This window comes from Hordeum vulgare, chromosome 7H, assembly GCF_904849725.1.
Source record: "Hordeum vulgare subsp. vulgare chromosome 7H, MorexV3_pseudomolecules_assembly, whole genome shotgun sequence".
NCBI classification, from domain to species: Eukaryota; Viridiplantae; Streptophyta; class Magnoliopsida; order Poales; family Poaceae; genus Hordeum; species Hordeum vulgare.
Window position 1 is genome coordinate 153,972,725 of NC_058524.1, and position 18,209 is coordinate 153,990,933.

The 18,209-nt window shown below is 46.9% G+C and overlaps 1 pseudogene across 1 annotated transcript; it reads left to right on the forward strand.

Moving 5' to 3' along the window:
* Window positions 1-14,039: 14,039 nt before the first annotated feature.
* On the forward strand, window positions 14,040-17,421 carry LOC123411430 (annotated as a pseudogene). Its single transcript, XR_006613264.1, has 7 exons — window positions 14,040-15,401; window positions 15,494-16,009; window positions 16,090-16,176; window positions 16,290-16,400; window positions 16,451-16,695; window positions 16,793-16,954; window positions 17,061-17,421. The product of XR_006613264.1 is annotated as a proline-rich receptor-like protein kinase PERK13 (transcript).
* The last annotated feature ends 788 nt before the right edge of the window (window positions 17,422-18,209 follow it).

Here is an 18,209-nt window from a genome sequence, read left to right on the forward strand (position 1 = left end):
GTTCTCCTTGATATTCTTACGGATCTATATGATGTAACTCCTTTTGCGGTCTGTTTGTTGGGATCCGATGGATTGTGAGTTTATGATTTGATCTTCCCATGAATATTATTTGAGTATTCTTTGAAATTTTTATGCATGATTGTTATAGCCTCGTATTTATTCTCCAATTTATTGGTTTGGTTTGGCCAACTAGATTGATCTATCCTGCCACGTGAAGAGGTGCTTTGTGATGGGTTCAATCTTGCGGTGCTCAATCTCAGCGATAGAAAGAGACATGGCATGCATGTATCGTTGATATTAAGGGTAACAGGATGGGGTTTATTCATACGTGATTTTATCTGGTCTATATCATGTCATCGATCTTAATGCATTACTTCGTTTTTTCCATGAACTTACTACACTAGATGCATGTTGGATAGCGGTCGATGTGCGGAGTAATAGTAGTACATGCACGCTGGTGTCTGCTACTTCTTGAGCTTGCGTTGGTTTTTCCCTTGAAGAGGAAAGGGTGATGCAGCAAAGTAGAGACAAGTATTTCCCTTAGTTTGAGAACCAAGGTATCAATCCAGTAGGAGTATCAAGATGATGCACCAAGGCACATGCGCAAAGACAAACAAACTTGCACCCAACGCGATAAAGGGGTTGTCAATCCCTTTACGATTACTTGCAAAGTGAGATATGATAGTGATAATAGGTAAATATAAATAAATAAATAAAAGTGCAGCAAGGTATTTTTGGTTTTTTTGTATGTAGATCTGAATATATAATGTGTAAAATAGACCCGGGGGCCATAGTGTTCACTAGAGGCTTCTCTCATGATAGCAAGTATTACGGTGGGTGAACGAATTACTGTCGAGCAATTGATAGAATCGTGCAAAGTCATGACGATATCTAAGGCAACGATCATACATATAGGCATCACGTCCGAGACAAGTAGACCGATACTTTGTGCATCTACTATTATTACTCCATACATCGACCGCTATCCAGCATGCATCTAGTGTATTAAGTTCATAACGAACAGAGTAACGCCTTAAGCAAGATGACATGATGTAGAGGCATAAATTCATGCAATATGATATAAACCCCATCTTTTTACCCTTGATGGCAACAACACGATGTGTGCCTCGCTACCCCTTCTCTCACTAGGTGAGGACACTTCTCCCATTGCAAGAATTATAGATCAAGTTGGCCAAACAGAACACATAACTCGAAGAGAATTACAAGGATACGAAATCATGCATATAAGAAATCAGAGGAGACTCAAATAATATTCATAGATAATCTGATCATAAATCCACGATTCATCGGATCTCGACAAACACACCGCAAAAGAAGTTCCATGGGATAGATCTCCATGAAGATCATGGAGAACTTTGTATTGAAGATCCAAGAGAGAGAAAAAGCAAGCTAGCTACTAACTATGGACCCGAAGGTCTGTGGTGAACTACTCACGCATCATCCGAGAGGCAATGGTGTTCATGAAGAAGCCCTCCGTGTCCGAATCCCCCTCCGACAGGGCACCAGAACGGTCCCCAGATGGGATCTCGCGGAAACGGAAGCTTGCGGCAGCGGAAAAGTATTTTCGTGGCTCTCTCTGTCGGTTTGGGGATTTTAGGGAATTTATAGGCGAAAGAGGTAGGGCAAAGAAGGCACGGGGGGCCCACGAGCGCGCTAGGCGCGCCCCCCTAGGGCGCGCCTACGGGGCTCGTGGCCTCCTTTGTGGCCCTCTGCCTTGGTTCTCAAGTCTTCTGGATCCCTTCTGTTATGGAAAAATCATCCCGAAGGTTTTATTCCGTTTGGACTCCGTTTAATATTCTTATCTGGAAAGGTCAAAAACACGGAAAAACTAAAACTGGCACTGGGCACTGAGTTAATAGGTTAGTCCCAAAAAATGATATAAAATAGCATATAAATGCATATAAAACATCCCAAGTTGATAATATAATAGCATGGAACAATCAAAAATTATAGATACGTTGGAGATGTATCAAGCATCCCCAAGCTTAACTCCTGCTCATCCTCGAGTAGGGAAGTGATAAAGACCGAATTTTTGATGTGGAATGCTACCTAATGTATATTTGTTCTTCGTAACTTCTTTATTGTGGCATGAATGTTCAGATCCATAAGATTCAAAACAATAGTTTAATATTGACATGAAAACAATAATACTTCAAGCATACTAGCAAAGTAATCATGAACTTTTGAAATAACAAGGCCAAAGAAAGTTATCCCTACAAAATCATATAGTCTGGCTATGCTCCATCATCCCCACACAACGAATTTAAATCATGCACAAATCCGGTATTGGCCAATTAATTGTTTTCGCACTCTTACTTTCTCAAACTTTTTCAATTCTCACGCAATACATGAGCGTGAGTCATGGATATAGCACTATAGGTGGAATAGAGTGTGGTGGAGGTTGTGAGGCAAAAAGGAGGAGATGGTCACATCGACTCGGCGTATCAATGGGTTATGGAGATGCCCATCAATAGATATCTATGTGAATGAGTAGGGATTGCCATGCAACGGATGCACTAGAGCTATAAGTGTATGAAAGCTCAAAAATAAAAATTAGTGGGTGTGCACCCAACTTGCTTGCTCACGAAGGCCTAGGGCAATTTTGAGGAAGCCCATCATTAGAATATACAAGCCAAGTTATATAATGAAAATTCCCACTAGTATATGTAAGTGACAAAACAAGAAACTCTCTATCATGAAGAGCATGGTGCTATTTTGAAGCACAAGTGTGGAAAAAGATAGTAGCATTGTCCCTTCTCTCTTTTTCTCTCATTTTTTTGTTTGGGCTCTTTGGACTCTTTTTTTTCATTTCCTTTTTTCTGGTGGGCATCTTTGGCGTGTTTTTTTCCTCACATGGGACAATGCTCTAATAATGATGATCATCACACTTTTATTTACTTACAACTCGATACTTAGAACAATAATGACTCTATATGAAATGCCTCCGACAGTGTACTAGGATGTGCAACAATCTAGCATAGCATATGACGTTGAAACATCTCTCTAGCTATATTACGATCATGCAATGGAAATATGAAAGTGATGGCACATGTCATGAGACGGGAACTGTGGAAGTTGCATGGCAATATATCTTGGAATGGCTATGAAAATGCCATAATAGGTAGGTATGGTGGCTGTTTTGAGGAAGGTATATGGTGGTTTTGTGCACCGGCGAAAGTTGCACGGCACTAGAGAGGCTAGCAATGGTGGAAGGGTGAGAGTGCATCTATACCATGGACTCACATTAGTCACGAAGAACTCATATACTTATTGCGAAAGTTTTATTAGTAATCAAAACAAAGTGCTAAACGCTTACTCCTAGGGGAAGGGTTGGTAGGAGTTAACCATCGCGTGATCCCGACCGCCACACAGACGATGACAATCAATAAATCAATTATGCTCCAACTTCATAACATAGCGGTTCACCATACGTGCATGCTACGGGAATCACTAACCTCAACACAAGTATTTCTAGATTCACAACACCCTACTATCATAACTCTAATATTACCATATCCATATCTCAAATTTAATTGTGTGGAATCAAACTTCTCTTACTAATCAATGCACTTGAATATGAAAGTTTTTATTATATCCTCTTCGGATGCCTATCATATTTAGGACTAATTTCATAACACACGCCAATTACCAAGTTACTTAGAGAGAGCGCTCTCAAAATGATATAAGTGAAGATCGAGAGTTTTTATTTCTACAAAATATGACACCGCCGTGCTCTACAAAGATTTAAGTGAAGTACTAGAGCAAAATTATCTAGCTCAAAAGATATAAGTGAAGCTAATGGGAGCAAAATTATGTAGCTCAAAAGATAGAAGTGAAGCACCTGCTAGCTAAATTGCCTAACTCAAAAGATATAAGTGCAGCTCATTGAGTATTCTAACAAATTCATGATGAGTGGATGTCCCTCTGAAAAGGTGCGCAGCAAGGATGATTGTGATAAAACAAAAAGCAGAGACTCCTATAATACACGACGCTCCAAGCAAAACACATATCCTGTGGTAAATAAAAATATAGCTCCAAGTAACGTTATCGATGGATTGAAGACGAAAGAGGGGATGCCTTCCCGGGGCATCCCCAAGCTTAGGACTTTTGGTGTCCTTGATTTGTCTTGGGATGACTTGGGCATCCCCAAGCTTAGGCTCTTTCCACTCTTTATTCCATTGTCTATAAGAACATCACCCAAAACTTGAAAACTTCACAACACAAAACTTAAACAGAAACTCGTGATATCATTAGCATAAGAAAACAAACCACCAACTTTTTAGGTACTGTAGTAAACTTAATTTCCATTTATATTGGTGTTATATTACTGTATTATCACTTCTCCATGGCTCGTACCCCCCGATACTAACCATAGTTTCATCAAAATAAGCAATCAACACAACAAAAACAGAATCTGTCAAAAACAGAATAGTCTGTAGCAATCTGTATATTTCGTATACCTCTGATGTCCCAAAAATTCTGAAAAAAACTATGAAAATTTGGGAAATTTGCATATAAATCATCAGCAAAAAGAATCAACTCAAAATCTCTTTCTGGATAGGAATTAAGAATAATTTCGTGAGCACAAAGTTTCTGTCTTTTTCAGCATGATTAAACAACTATCACCAAAACTAGTCATAAAGGTTCTACTTGGCACAAACACTAATTAAAACTTAAAAAATACAATCATAACAGAATCATTATGGTGTGGACTCAACAAAATAGAACGTAAAAAGTAAAAATAAATTTATTCATTGGGTTGCCTCCCAACAAGCGATATTGTTTAACGCCCTTAGCTAGGCGTAAGGCAATAGAATCAAGTATTGTCATCTTTAGTGCTCAAACCACTCATACCATCATCATTACTAGGGAGTTATTTAATTTTATCAATAATTATACTCCTAGATAGGCAACAAAGATAATCATTAGTGATGATAGGTTTTCTAAGATATCAAGATAGGTAGGGTGAACACTCAACATTTTAAGATCTTCATCTCTCTTACTAGATGGTTCACCATTGTTTTTAGGAACATAAACAAGCTTAGTGGACTTATTCTGGGCAAAATTTGGAGTGTTCTTAACAGCAACAAAATAGGAACCCAAGTTGGTTATAACATCCTCTAGTTTGCCAATTCTACCGGAATCATGATCTAGTTTTTCGTTAACTACGGGTTCCTTCTCTTTTTATCCAAATTTTCAATGAGTTCTATCGTAGCAACTTTATTTTCAATAATATCCAACTTACGCATCACATGTTCCAAAGTTAAAGTAGTTCCATTAACCATGAGTGGAGGTGAGCCTACCAAATTTATTAAAGCACCATAAGAATCAACGGTATGGCTACCCAAGAAATTTCCGTCTTTGATGGTGTCAAGAACATACCTATTCCAAGGGGAAATACCCACATAAAAATTTCGAAGTAGAACGGTAGTAGATTGCTTACGAGTAGATCTATTCTGAGAATTGCAAATTCTATACCAAGCATCTTTTAAGTTTTCTCCCTCATTTTGTTTTAAGTTAAGAACCTCGCTCTCGGGAGTAATGATCATAGCGATAGGACTAGCCACAAGGATAAGTAGACTAACCCAAACAAGCAAACAGAAAGTGAGAAAGAAAGGGGCGAACGAAAAAGGCAAAATAAAAAAAGGCAAATATTTTTGTGAATTCAGTTTTATAAGTGGGGGAGAGGAAAATGAGAGGCAAATGGAAAATAATGTAAATGCAAGAGATGAGTTTGCGATAGGTACTTGGTAGATATGCTTCACTTGAATACTCCCCAGCAACGGTGCCAGAAATTCTTCCTACTACTTCTTGAGCTTGCGTTGTTTTTTCCCTTGAAGAGGAAAGGGTAATGCAGCAAAGTAGAGATAAGTATTTCCCTCAGTTTGAGAACCAAGGTATCAATCCAGTAGGAGTATCAAAATGAGGCACCAAGGCACCTGCGCAAAGACAAACAAACTTGCACCCAACGCGATAAGGGGGTTGTTAATCCCTTTATGATTACTTGCAAAGTGAGATCTGATAGTGATAATAGGTAAATATAAATAAATAAATAAAAGTGCAGCAAGGTATTTTTGGTATTTTTGTATGTAGATCTGAATATATAATGTGTAAAATAGACCCAGGGGCCATAGTGTTCACTAGAGGCTTCTCTCATGATATAAGGTGGGTGAACGAATTACTGTCGAGCAATTGATAGAATCGCGCAAAGTCATGACGATATCTAAGGCAATGATCATACATATAGGCATCACGTCCGAGACAGGTAGACCGTTACTTTCTGCATCTACTACTATTACTCCACACATCGACCGCTATCCAGCATGCATCTAGTGTATTAAGTTCATAACAAACAGAGTAACACCTTAAGCAAGATGACATGATGTAGAGGGATAAATTCATGCAATATGATATAAACCCCATCTTTTTACCCTTGATGGCAACAACACGATGCGTGAGGACACCGCACGGTATGAACCCAAAACCAAGCACTTCTCCCATTGCAAGAATTATAGATCAAGTTGGCCCAACGAAACCCATAACTCGAAGAGAATTTCAAGGATACGAAATCATGCATATAAGAAATCATAGGAGACTCAAATAATATTCATAGATAGTCTGATCATAAATCCACAATTCATCTGATCTTGACAAACACACCACAAAAGAAAGTTACATCGGATAGATCTCCATGAAGATCATGGAGAACTTTGTATTGAAGATCCAAGAGAGAGAAGAAGCCATCTAGGTACTAGTTATGGACCCGAAGGTCTGTGGTGAACTACTCACGCATCATCGGAGAGGCAATGGTGTTGATGAAGAAGCCCTCCGTGTCTGAATCCCCCTCCGGCAGGGCACCAGAACGGTCCCCAGATGGGATTTCACGGAAACAGAAGCTTGCGGCGGCGAAAAAGTATTTTTGTGGCTCTCTTTGTTGGATTGGGGATTTTAGAGAATTTATAGGCGAAAGAGGTAGGGCAAAGGAGGCACGGGGGGCCCACGAGCCTGCTAGGCGCCCCCCCCCCCCCCTGGGGGGCGCCTCGGGGGTTCGTGGCCTCCTCCGTGGCCCTCTGCCTTGGTTCTCAAGTCTTATGGATCCCTTCTGTTATGGAAAAAATCATCCCGAAGGTTTTATTCCGTTTGGACTCCGTTTAATATTCTTATCTGGAAAAGGTCAAAAACACGGAAAAACAGAAACTGGCACTCGGCACCGAGTTAATAGGTTAGTCCCAAAAAATGATATAAAATAGCATATAAATGCATATAATACATCCCAAGTTGATAATATAATAGCATGGAACAATCAAAAATTATAGATACGTTGGAGACTTATCAGTGTCCGTCTACTAATATTGGACGTGATGCCTATATACATGACCATTGCCTTGAATGTCGTCATGATTATTCACTTCTTTATCAATTTCCCAACAGTAATTTGTTTACCCATCGTATGTTATTTTCTCGAGAGAAGCCTGTGGTGAAAACTATGGACCCGGGGTCCATTTTCTGTCATATACTAAAAACCAAAAATACCTTGCTGCAATTTTGCTTTATTTATTTTATTTTGTGTTTTATTTATATCTATTTATTAAATCCTATGCAATTTAATCTATCTCAATACCATTGAGGGAATGAAACCCCTCTACACGTTGGGTTGCAAGTATTTGTTGTTTGTGTGGAGTTGTTGCTTACATAGTGCTGCTCGGTTTTCCAAGTGGATTGATAACCTTGGTTTCATAACTGAGAGAAATACTTATCTCTACTATACTGGATCATCCCCTTCTCTTTGGGGAAATCCAACGTAGCTCACAAGTAGCACACACTTCTAAATATAAGTTTTCGGCTAAAGCCACCTTCAGAACTGCAAAGGGATTAGATCAACGCTCCCTAGCCGATTCACTTAGCCCTTCTTATAGGCACCAAGACATAAATTTCATGAACTTGGACTTGGCGTCGACCCGTGCAAGCGTTCCTATGGTATATTGACTGGCATCTTTCCAAAGAGGTAGACCACGCGACAACATTGCTTCTCACATTGTAATGGCACGTCCACATTCGGACCACAAGTCGACCTCCCAAGGCAGACATGCAAGTGCCACCAAGTTTCCCCTTGTAGTCAACTAACCTCGATCATTCGGGAAGCGTCTAATCTAGAATCCGTTGTAGTTTTGCTCAGATTCTAAATGTCATAAGCTCGATGATAGAATCTAAATGCCTTTGTGGTATTCGGGACAAATCGAGTCTTAATGATTCGTTATAAAAACTTCAAACACTTTGGGGACTAATGACGGTGTCATCCATTATAGGTAGGGTCACTAAGCATACATCTTGGAGGTAGGGTCACTAAGCATACATCTTGGACCTGCCCACGGCCCCACAACAATTAATGTTGAAGCTTCTGAGCCTTAAATGTATCTAGCAATTGTCAAGATTCATACCACTCGGATGAGCCTCAATCACTCAGTCACTCCATGTACATTCGGTTGCTTCGCAACAACTCGGGCAAGAGAAGATAGACAGCCGATGCAAGACTTGGAACTTGAAGATACACATGTTTATGTGCATTATCATCATTCATGGTGGTAGTTACCATACCCTTGTAACGTAGCTAGTCATGGAGCAACACACTCTATATAAGCCGCCCCGTAGCTCAAGGACAGGAGTTCACAATCCCGTGTCATCACACATGCATAAGAAAACAACTCCACCACACGTAGGGTCTTTACCTCTTTCGAGAGGGGCCCGAACTCGGAAAATCCGTTGTTACACCTTCGCTGTAGCTAGACAACACTCCATCTTTATATGTCCCACTTACTGTCAGATTTCTTCCCACGACAACAGGAAAGGGTTGTGTGCCCCAATGGGCCTCCTTCGCGCCATGGGGAGGGGGCATCGTCAATCGAGCGGCATGCCGTTAGAGAATCTCCACTCGCCCCCCCCCCCCCCCTCCCTAACAAGCCCCCGAGGGCGCCTTTTTTAGCGCCGACGGCAAAAAAAATGGCGCAGCCGCGCCCCCAAAGCCTTGTTTAGTGCCGGTTTGGGCCAAAATAACAATCGGTGAACCCGAGCTAAACCCAGCCCCCTCCCCCCCCCCCCCCGGCGGTGCCTCGGGGCGCCGGTTGAAGCGAAAAGTCGAGTGGGTCCGCGCTGTCAACAACAAACGGGCCTATTCCCACCGTTTTCTCCTCCTCTTTCCCTCCATTTCCTCATTACTTCCCCTTCTCACCCCCCGCCGCTCCTGTCATTCTTCTCTCGCTCCTGTCATCCGGCCTCCATGCCACCAAGAAGTATACCATCCCTCGCATTACTACCGCTGCCGATTCCACCCAGCCAAAGCAGACGAAGCCGAAGGCGCCGATGGCTAGGCCGACATGCATTTTGGACGCCCACCAGAGGGTGGATGTCCAGTGCCGGGAGGCCGTCACAACCGACCGGCAATAAGGCTCGACGACAAGAGGGCGAGGGACATGACGGTAGCAGCGGTGATCGATCATGGAGAGGCGTCTTGTGGGGGAAAGATGAATCCGCCCGAACGCAACCCACAGGCCACATATGGAACCACCAACAGCGTGCCACGTCGTCGGCCAACTTCTCACCGCGATGCCGCCCAAGGGGTACACACCCTTGCCTGGCTACTATGACAGCGAAGTGCATGGAGGTTTCAACCCCAACACCACCTTCCCGCATGGTGCGCCGCAACGTTCCTTCCACACCGTCTTCAGCCATGACCCATGCACTCCCTCTCATGCGTTCAACGCAGGCCTCAACACCTAGTACACCTACTCGACGTATGCGTACTCGACAGCCTCGCATGCGCTGCCTCTGTATCATGGTGCCCTTCCATTCGTGCCTGACTTGGTGCTACAGTTTAACCACACCGACGCCGACATGGACGAGATCATCACGAGCGACTCCGTCATTGCTGCATAATGCCTGGGGTTCGGCGTGCAGGATGAAACAATGGACACCGCCGACAACATTGACAACGAGCTCGAGGACGACGAGCTCGAGGACGCCGAGGTGAAGTGGGGAGGAAGAGCAGGCGGACGTGGAATCGGAACCAGTGCCGAAGAGGAGGGGAAGAAGAAGAGGGCGTCGAACGCCAAGCCAGCCGAACCCCACGTCAAGTGGACGTCCAAGGAAGACGAGTGCCTTGCTGAAGCATGGAAGACCGTCAGCATCGACCCGATAACCGCTGCGAATGAGAACACCGACACGTACTGGGGAGAATCAAGACGTCATTTGACGAACGCAAGTTGGTCAACGCCGACTTCGTCAACATCCAAATGGACCGGCGCAACAAGGCCATGGCGAACCACTGGGCGACGATCCATACAGCCTGCAACAAGTGGCATGGCATCCTCGAGGAGGTCGTCGCTCGCCAAGAAAGCGGCGCCAACGTCGAGGGTCAGGTATGGACGTAGTTCACCGACCCCAGTTCATCGCGTCGCCGTGTGCTTTGCCAACACGTTTTTTCTGCGGTTGTGCAGATGGTTTGGATGTTCGATATGTATCGCCAAGACAATAGAGACCGAGAGTTCATGTTCCTTCACGTGTTCTCCAGAATCGAGTCATGCGAGAAGTGGAGAGAAGTTCGGCTCGCCCTCGCCAAGGCCAAGGAGAGCTATAATCCGGACGCGTCTGCCCCGACTGCGGCAGAAGGGCGCCCCGATGGCACGAAAAATCCAGGGCGGCGAGGGACGCGGCACCCGCTGCCGAACGGCTCCAATCTTCGATCGTGCAATGCATCACCGACGCCAAGAACAATGCTGCCAGGAGGGAGGAGAAATCCGACGCGCGGTGGTGGGCGTTAATGACGAACTAGAACGTCAACCTCGACCTTCTCAGGACCAACGTCGTCGCGAAGAAGAGAAACACCGACCTGGCATTCTTGATGGCGGCAGACATGTCGACGATGGACGAGCAGGAGAAGGCGTGGTACCTCATGGAGCGCGGCCTCATATTAAACCAGATGCCCGCGCCGGCGGCGACCATAGCGGTGACAACGATGACAACGCCCAACCTGAGCACAGAAACCACGCCGACGACGAGCCCAACCCCGGCCAGTCCCATGACAGAGGAGCCGCACAACGTCGAGCCGCCCGTTTGATCCGTTTCATGTCTACTATCCCTTCCTTTTGATCGCCGAACTATTGAGTGTGTTTGATGCATGCTGATCGCCAACTTGTGGCATGATGATCACTGAACTCGTGGCGTCTTTTTGGCAGCGGGAAAGACAAATTTGAAAAAGTTGACATCTGGGGGCCAGAACCTGGGGGCGCGGCTAGAAACTCGATTGCCTCGAGGGCGAAAAAAGGGTCGGCACAACGCCAAAAGGCATTCGCCGGTTGCGCTGGGGCCAAACGGCTGGAGTTGCTCTTAGTCTCTAGTGTGGCAGGCACATCGGAGAGCGCAGAAAGGGACATATCACGGACAAGGAGAAAGGTGTGGCGGTCTTCTCAGAGCAGGTGCAATAGTCCTAGTCAGCCGGCTGTAACGGATTCCACGTCAACAAAATTATGAGCTAGAGGTAAAGAAGAAAGGAGAGAGAGAGAAGCGAGCAGCTCTTTGTCAAGCGCTCGGCTAATACACAACAAGTATTAAGTGTTTAAGTATTTATTACAATCAGCTTTGCAGCCAACCTAAGAACGGACCTATTGTATGAGTGAAGACTTTAGGTGATGTGGTGGTCGGTTATAGTAGCAGACTGCTGGCTATAACCGACCGCCACATCATCTAGAGCCCTCACACATACAATAGGTTGGCCTTTAAAGTTGGCTATAAGACTGGCTCTAATAAAGACTTAGGCATTTAAGACATGCATGTGTGTATCATCTGTTGTGATTCAATGTACCTGTATCTTTGTGGTCATTCACACAAGCAGGACATACCACGGGAAGCAAACACGGATGATAAATATTCAGCCAATGCAAACTTACAACATGTGCCATCAGATAAGAGCATATTATGAATAATCCACCACTGACACCTATACTTATTTTAGTTAGGAGTACCATGTATGCATAGAGGTCCGTAAAAGCAACAACATATCAAATATGGCGTAAATGAAATTAGGGTGTTTGGGTGACTGATTTTGAAGTTTAGACATATATTCTGAAGCTTTGTACTACTAGGTAGCACATGCCAATATTCCCTGTTCTTCATACTATACATTATAAGATGATTCTTATGTGTTATGATGACATGCATTTTATCACCACATCGTATCTTCACTCTTTTTTTGCTTCCACAAAGCTTGACTCAGCTAACTTTGATGCTAATATAAAAAGGAAATTTCGGTAGGCTTAGTGTCTTGACGTAGTACAAGATCACTAAGTTAGTGGTCTTGTACACTACCTATTTTTATTGCAAAATGCTTACAGAAGGGTTTCATACTTATAATAAAACTGAAGAATCTATGTGAAGGCTTTAGGTGAGAACGCATAAGATTGAGCAGAAGAACCTGCTACACTCGGTTGCTACAGCCTGATGAGCCAGCATGGTGCAGAGGAGGCCGGCGTCACGACCTGACTAAGGATGTGTTTGATTTGAGGGATATCCTCTTAGGGACAGGGATAGCCTTTTTTTCGGTGGCTGCCATCCTTTTGGTTCTGGTGCAAAGAAGGATCCCAGGCCAGGCCGACGCGGCGGCAGGAGGCCAGGGCGGCGCAGGGCTGGATCCCAGGCCGGCGCGGCAAGAGGCAAGGCCGGCGCGGCTGGATCCCACCCTCCCAACCAAACTAAAAAGGGATAACTCCATCCTTTCAATCAAACAAAAAAAAGGGTTATCCCCAGCCACCTGGTTGGGGATATCCACAACCACCCTAGACTATCCTTCAAACCAAACACATCCTAACTGAGGCACCGACGGCATGACGATTTGAGTCACCGGCGAGACAAACTGAGGCGGCTGCAACAGGACGAGCTGAGGAGCCAATGGATGGAGGGAGCAAGGTAAGGGAATATTTGACGCGATGATGAAAGGAGAAGCCCGGCAGGAAACCCTTTTTGGATAAACGCGACAGGAGAGAGGAAAGCAGCGGATCAAGAGCGCTGGCTAGCGCTCACACCGGGCTGCAAGCGGGCGGCTATCTTCGATTCCTGCGTTCTAGTCGGGCTATAGACAGAGCATACCTGGCCAAATGGGTTGGCCCGACACGGCACCGGTCCGGTCGTAAATGGGCCGGCACGGCACAGCCCGCTCAGGCACGAATATTAGTTGGGCCGTGTCATGCCGGTCCATGTGCGCAGTCTCCGGACCAGACACGGCACTGGAGCTAAACGGACCGGCATCTCCCTTTTTTGATCGGGTTGTGTGCTCCGGGCAAAAGTCTTGCTCCGTTGCAGGACCAACAACGTCGGTGTTTTGGTGCCGTTACTCTGTGTAGAGCATCGTGGATGGATACTTGGCTTGGAGGTCTTGTAGTGTGGTTCTCCGGTGATGTCGCTAGTCCGAATTGATCTTCGTAGACGCTATATACGCAACCGCCGATGTCCCAAGACGATGCCTTTTTCGGGTCCGATCGAGTCCCGCTGCCACTCACTGACTCTTCTTAATGATTGAAGGGTGGTAGTGTGTTGGCAAAGAAAGCTCGGCCGTAGTCGTTGCTCTTGTGGTGATCAACGTCTGTTGTGATGCGGCTAGATAATTGGTTTAGGATACGCCCTTCTGCGTTGAGTTTTAATTGTCGTGCTGGCTAATCCGTTGATTAGGTTGGGTGTGGAGTTCTTATCACACTTTTTATTCGTTGTAAGTTGTAGTGTCTTGTATTTTAGTTTTCATCTTGTATAAAAATATACTTGCAGCGTCTTGTATTTCAGTTTCCACCTTGTAGTTGTATAAAAATATGATACCTCTAGATGCACTCTCGAAAAACAATACCCTCCTACTTCCTTGCAGATTGCTCCCATTTGACATTTTATTCCACATGGGGCTTTCAACTGCATGCGCAAATATAGCACTCCAAATCTTTTGTTAGGTTGGGTCTTGTTGTTGCTCCCTCCCTATTCTTAGGCAACCACACATTCACATGTTTTTCTCCCCTTTCGTGCCTCCTCGTCACTTTTCCTCCCTCCCTCGCCTTTCTTCCAACGTTCTTGCTCCACAGTTTCTTTGTTCCCTTGTGAATTTGTGAACCATTGAGGCCATCTGTCGGGGGAAGATGCTCGGCGAGGAGCTGCACTAACAGAGAATGGGGCGGAGCAACTCCGGGGGTTGCATTTCATCCCATTCCCAAGGCGCGGAGGCGACGGCGGCCGAGGCAAGCGTGGTCGGGGAAATCTGCTTGATGATTTTCCCAAGGGAAGCATCGGGAAGAAATTCTGATCGCCGGAGAAGAGATCGCCTGATTCTCGTAGAGAAGGCATGCCGAGTCGTCTAGCCCCGTCGCCAAGTTCATCAGAGGACTCAAGCGATGGTCAGTCCAATCGTTCCAAGTCCAAGGCCCCTCCACCCCGACGGTCGTCGAGATCATCCGGCTCTTCGTCAGATGAGAATGGCGACGACTCGTCTAGTCCATCTCGATCATCTCAAGACGACGACGATGGAGGCTCGAGGTCCTCCTCGTCATCCTCGGATTCGCAAGATTCATCTCCCTCGGATTCTCAAGATTCATCTCCCTCTGATTCAAAAGGATCGCAGTCCTCTCGTCGGTCCCCTCCACCATCGAAATCATCCCCGTCGCCGTCTTCCTCGCCCTCCCGGCCTTCCAGTTCCCGGAAGGGAGGAAATTCCGACTCTTCATCTCCGCCACCGTCTGACGAGTCTTCCGGGGACGGCGAAGATAACGACTCTTCGTCGTCGCCGACATGGTCATCGCCTCCGGAAGAATCGGAAGACTCAGAGCCTTCTCCGTCTCCATCCTCCTCTAGGAGCCCTCCGCCTCGCTCATCTCCATCCCCGCCGCCGGGATGGAGTGATAACGATGACCAAGCAGGTTCTCGGCCTCCTGAGGGCAGCCAGTCACCTCCTTCTCCTTCTCCTCCTCCTCCTCCGGCGCCGGCGAACCATTCGGTGGTGTTTATCCCTGTAGTAAATAGCCATCCCGGAGCACCGCCGGCGCTTGTCTCCATCGCACCCCCTGGTACCGTCGGTTTGATGTCTACTCACCTCCCAGGAGCACAAGGCGCCGCTGGGGCTGGCGGCATGCAGGCTGCAGCTGCAGGTTCGTCAGCCAGCACATCGAGTACTAATGGTGCTGGTGGAAGCGCAGCTTCTTCGTCTGCACAGCAGCTCCACTCATCACAAGCAATAAATGGCCAGGTAGCGGCCGCCATTGCAGGCGCTTCCGTTGCCGGCTTGCTGTTCATCATCGTAGCCATCTTCTTCATCGTGACGAGGAAGAGGAGGAAGATGATGGAGGGAATGGTCTATCACTCGGGTAATCTTCACCGTCGTATATACAGTAGAGTATAGTATACACGTAGCGCAAGAACCTTAATTACTTGTTTATGTACGTTTGGCTGCCCTCAGATGGGAGCCGGAGCTACTACATGCACTCGGGCCAGCTCGTGGGCTCCAACCACCCGTCGTCGGGGGTGTTCTACGGGCCGCCGCCGCCGGGATCGTCCGGCGGGTTCTCCTACGGCCCTCTGGCGACGCCGGGGCCTCCGGGCTCCACGGACAGCTTCAGAGGAACAGGGTACTACCCGTCGGGCAGCATGGAGCAGCCGCCGGGGAACAAGTCGTCCTTCAGCTACGAGGAGCTGACAAGCATCACCAGCAACTTCTCACGCGACAACGTGATCGGCGAGGGCGGGTTCGGGTGCGTGTACAAGGGGTGGCTCGCCGACGGCAAGTGCGTGGCCGTGAAGCAGCTTAAGGCCGGCAGCGGGCAGGGGGAGCGCGAGTTCCAGGCGGAGGTGGAGATCATCAGCCGCGTCCACCACCGCCACCTCGTCTCCCTCGTCGGCTACTGCGTCGCGCAGCACCACCGAATGCTCATCTACGAGTTCGTCCCCAACGGCACCCTCGAGCACCATCTGCACGGTCAGTGAGCAGAGCACTCACCAGATCTCCCGTGGGTTTTGCTGCGATTGTGAGCGACTGAGGCTTTTGCATGCATGCAGGCCGCGGCGTGCCGATGATGGACTGGTCGACGAGGCTGAGGATCGCCATCGGCGCGGCCAAGGGGTTAGCTTATCTTCATGAAGATTGTACGTTGATTTCCTGAGGTGTATATATGCATGTTGTGTGTGTTGTGCAGAGTTGATGGCGAGAAATACTTGTGGTCTTCTCTTTCTGATGGTGTCTCTCGTACGTTTTCAAGGTCACCCGCGGATCATCCACAGGGACATCAAGTCGGCCAACATCCTGCTCGATTACTCGTTTGAAGCACAGGCACGAACTTATAACAGATGAGTTTATTTTTCTGTTTCTCTTCCGGTATATGTATTCTTCTGATCTGATCGTATCTGTATCTGTATCTGTATCTGGAATTTGAAATGCAGGTTGCCGATTTCGGGCTGGCCAAGCTCTCCAACGACACCCACACGCCCGTGTCGACGCGCATCATGGGCACCTTCGGGTACCTCGCCCCGGAGTACGCGTCCAGCGGGAAGCTAACGGACCGGTCAGACGTCTTCTCCTTCGGCGTGGTGCTGCTGGAGCTCATCACCGGCCGGAAGCCCGTCGACCAGGACCGGCCGCTTGGGGAGGAGAGCCTCGTCGAATGGGTACCCATGAGTTTCCTTGCGCCTCTCTCGCTCTCGCAGCAGCACGGACTGGTCACTGAACAATTGCTGTGTCCCCTTCTTGCAATCTTGCATGCAGGCTCGGCCGGTTCTCGCCGACGCAATCGAGACCGGCAACCACGGCGAGCTGGCCGACCCGCGGCTGGAAGGCAGATACAACAAGGCCGAGATGGTGAGGATGGTGGAGGCCGCTGCCGCGTGCGTCCGCCACTCGGCTCCCAGGCGTCCCCGCATGGTGCAGGTAACTGTCGGCCGTTCCATCTTTGAATTGAACGATGAGCTTGGTGGTGACCACGGCGTGTCCCCAAACTTGAACTGACATTTTCATGCCGCGAATTAACCGGCAGGTGATGAGGGCGCTGGACGTGGACGTGGACGAGGGGAGCATGTCGGACCTGAGCAACGGGGTGAAGGTGGGGCAGAGCCAGGTGTTCAACAACAGCCAGCAGGAGGCCGCCCTGGAGCAGCTCCGGCGGACGGCCTTCGCCACCGAGGAGCTCACGGGGGAGTTCGAACTGTCCGGGGAGTACAGTGCCGCCGTCAATACCATGAACCAGCCGCGGGCCGCGGGGTGACAGTCGACCAACATGTTTGTGTGTCTCTTGTAGCTAAAACTTTCTCTTTTTTTTTCCTTTTCTTGTATATCGACCGCCTCTGGTTTAGAGGGCTTCAACGTTGAGTACATGAATGACAACCGTGAGAATGTGCATATGAGGTTTCTTAACAGCAGCAAAAAGAAAAAGCATGTGCGTATGGGAACTGGGAAATTGGCCATAGAACTAGAGATTTGGAATCAAAATCTTGGAAGATTTCTACTCCCTCCGTTCCTAAATATAAGTCTTTCTAGAGATTTTACTACGGACTACATAATAACCAAAACAAGTGAATTTACACTTTAAAATATATGTATATACATTCGTATGTAGTATGTGATGAAATCTCTAAAAGGACTTATATTTAGAAACCGAAAGGAGTAGTTGTTTAGCTGCCACCTAGAATTCATTTAATCATTCCGAAGCAAATTCTTCCAAGTGGCGGTGATCCCCTTTCATGTTGTTAGTCATCATCATCAACACGCTTCGAACATGTTCGGCACTCTGCGTCGTTTTTTTGTCCTTTACATGTGTTACTCAACTGAGACAGGATGAGTAAATGCAAACTTAAAACCATGTTGTTCATATAGTTTGGTAGCCTCCATTGCATCACTGAGAAGATTATGTCTCCTGTTTGGTTTGGTTGTGTGCAGTGTGATGTTTTGCTGATGTTTTGCTCACCATTTCAAATGTGATGTGCTTACAACCCAAATTGGGGTACACTTCATAGTAACAAATCAGATATCAACACAACACAATTAACAATATACAACGTAAGTGAAGGGAGCTTACCCCTTCGACTCTCCTTCAAGCGAGCAGAGCGGCTAGGGTTTCTGTCCCCTGTTAGTTGCGTCATCGACCTGCCTCGTCTCATGTGGCCTAAGGGCCATGGGGTGCGGTGGA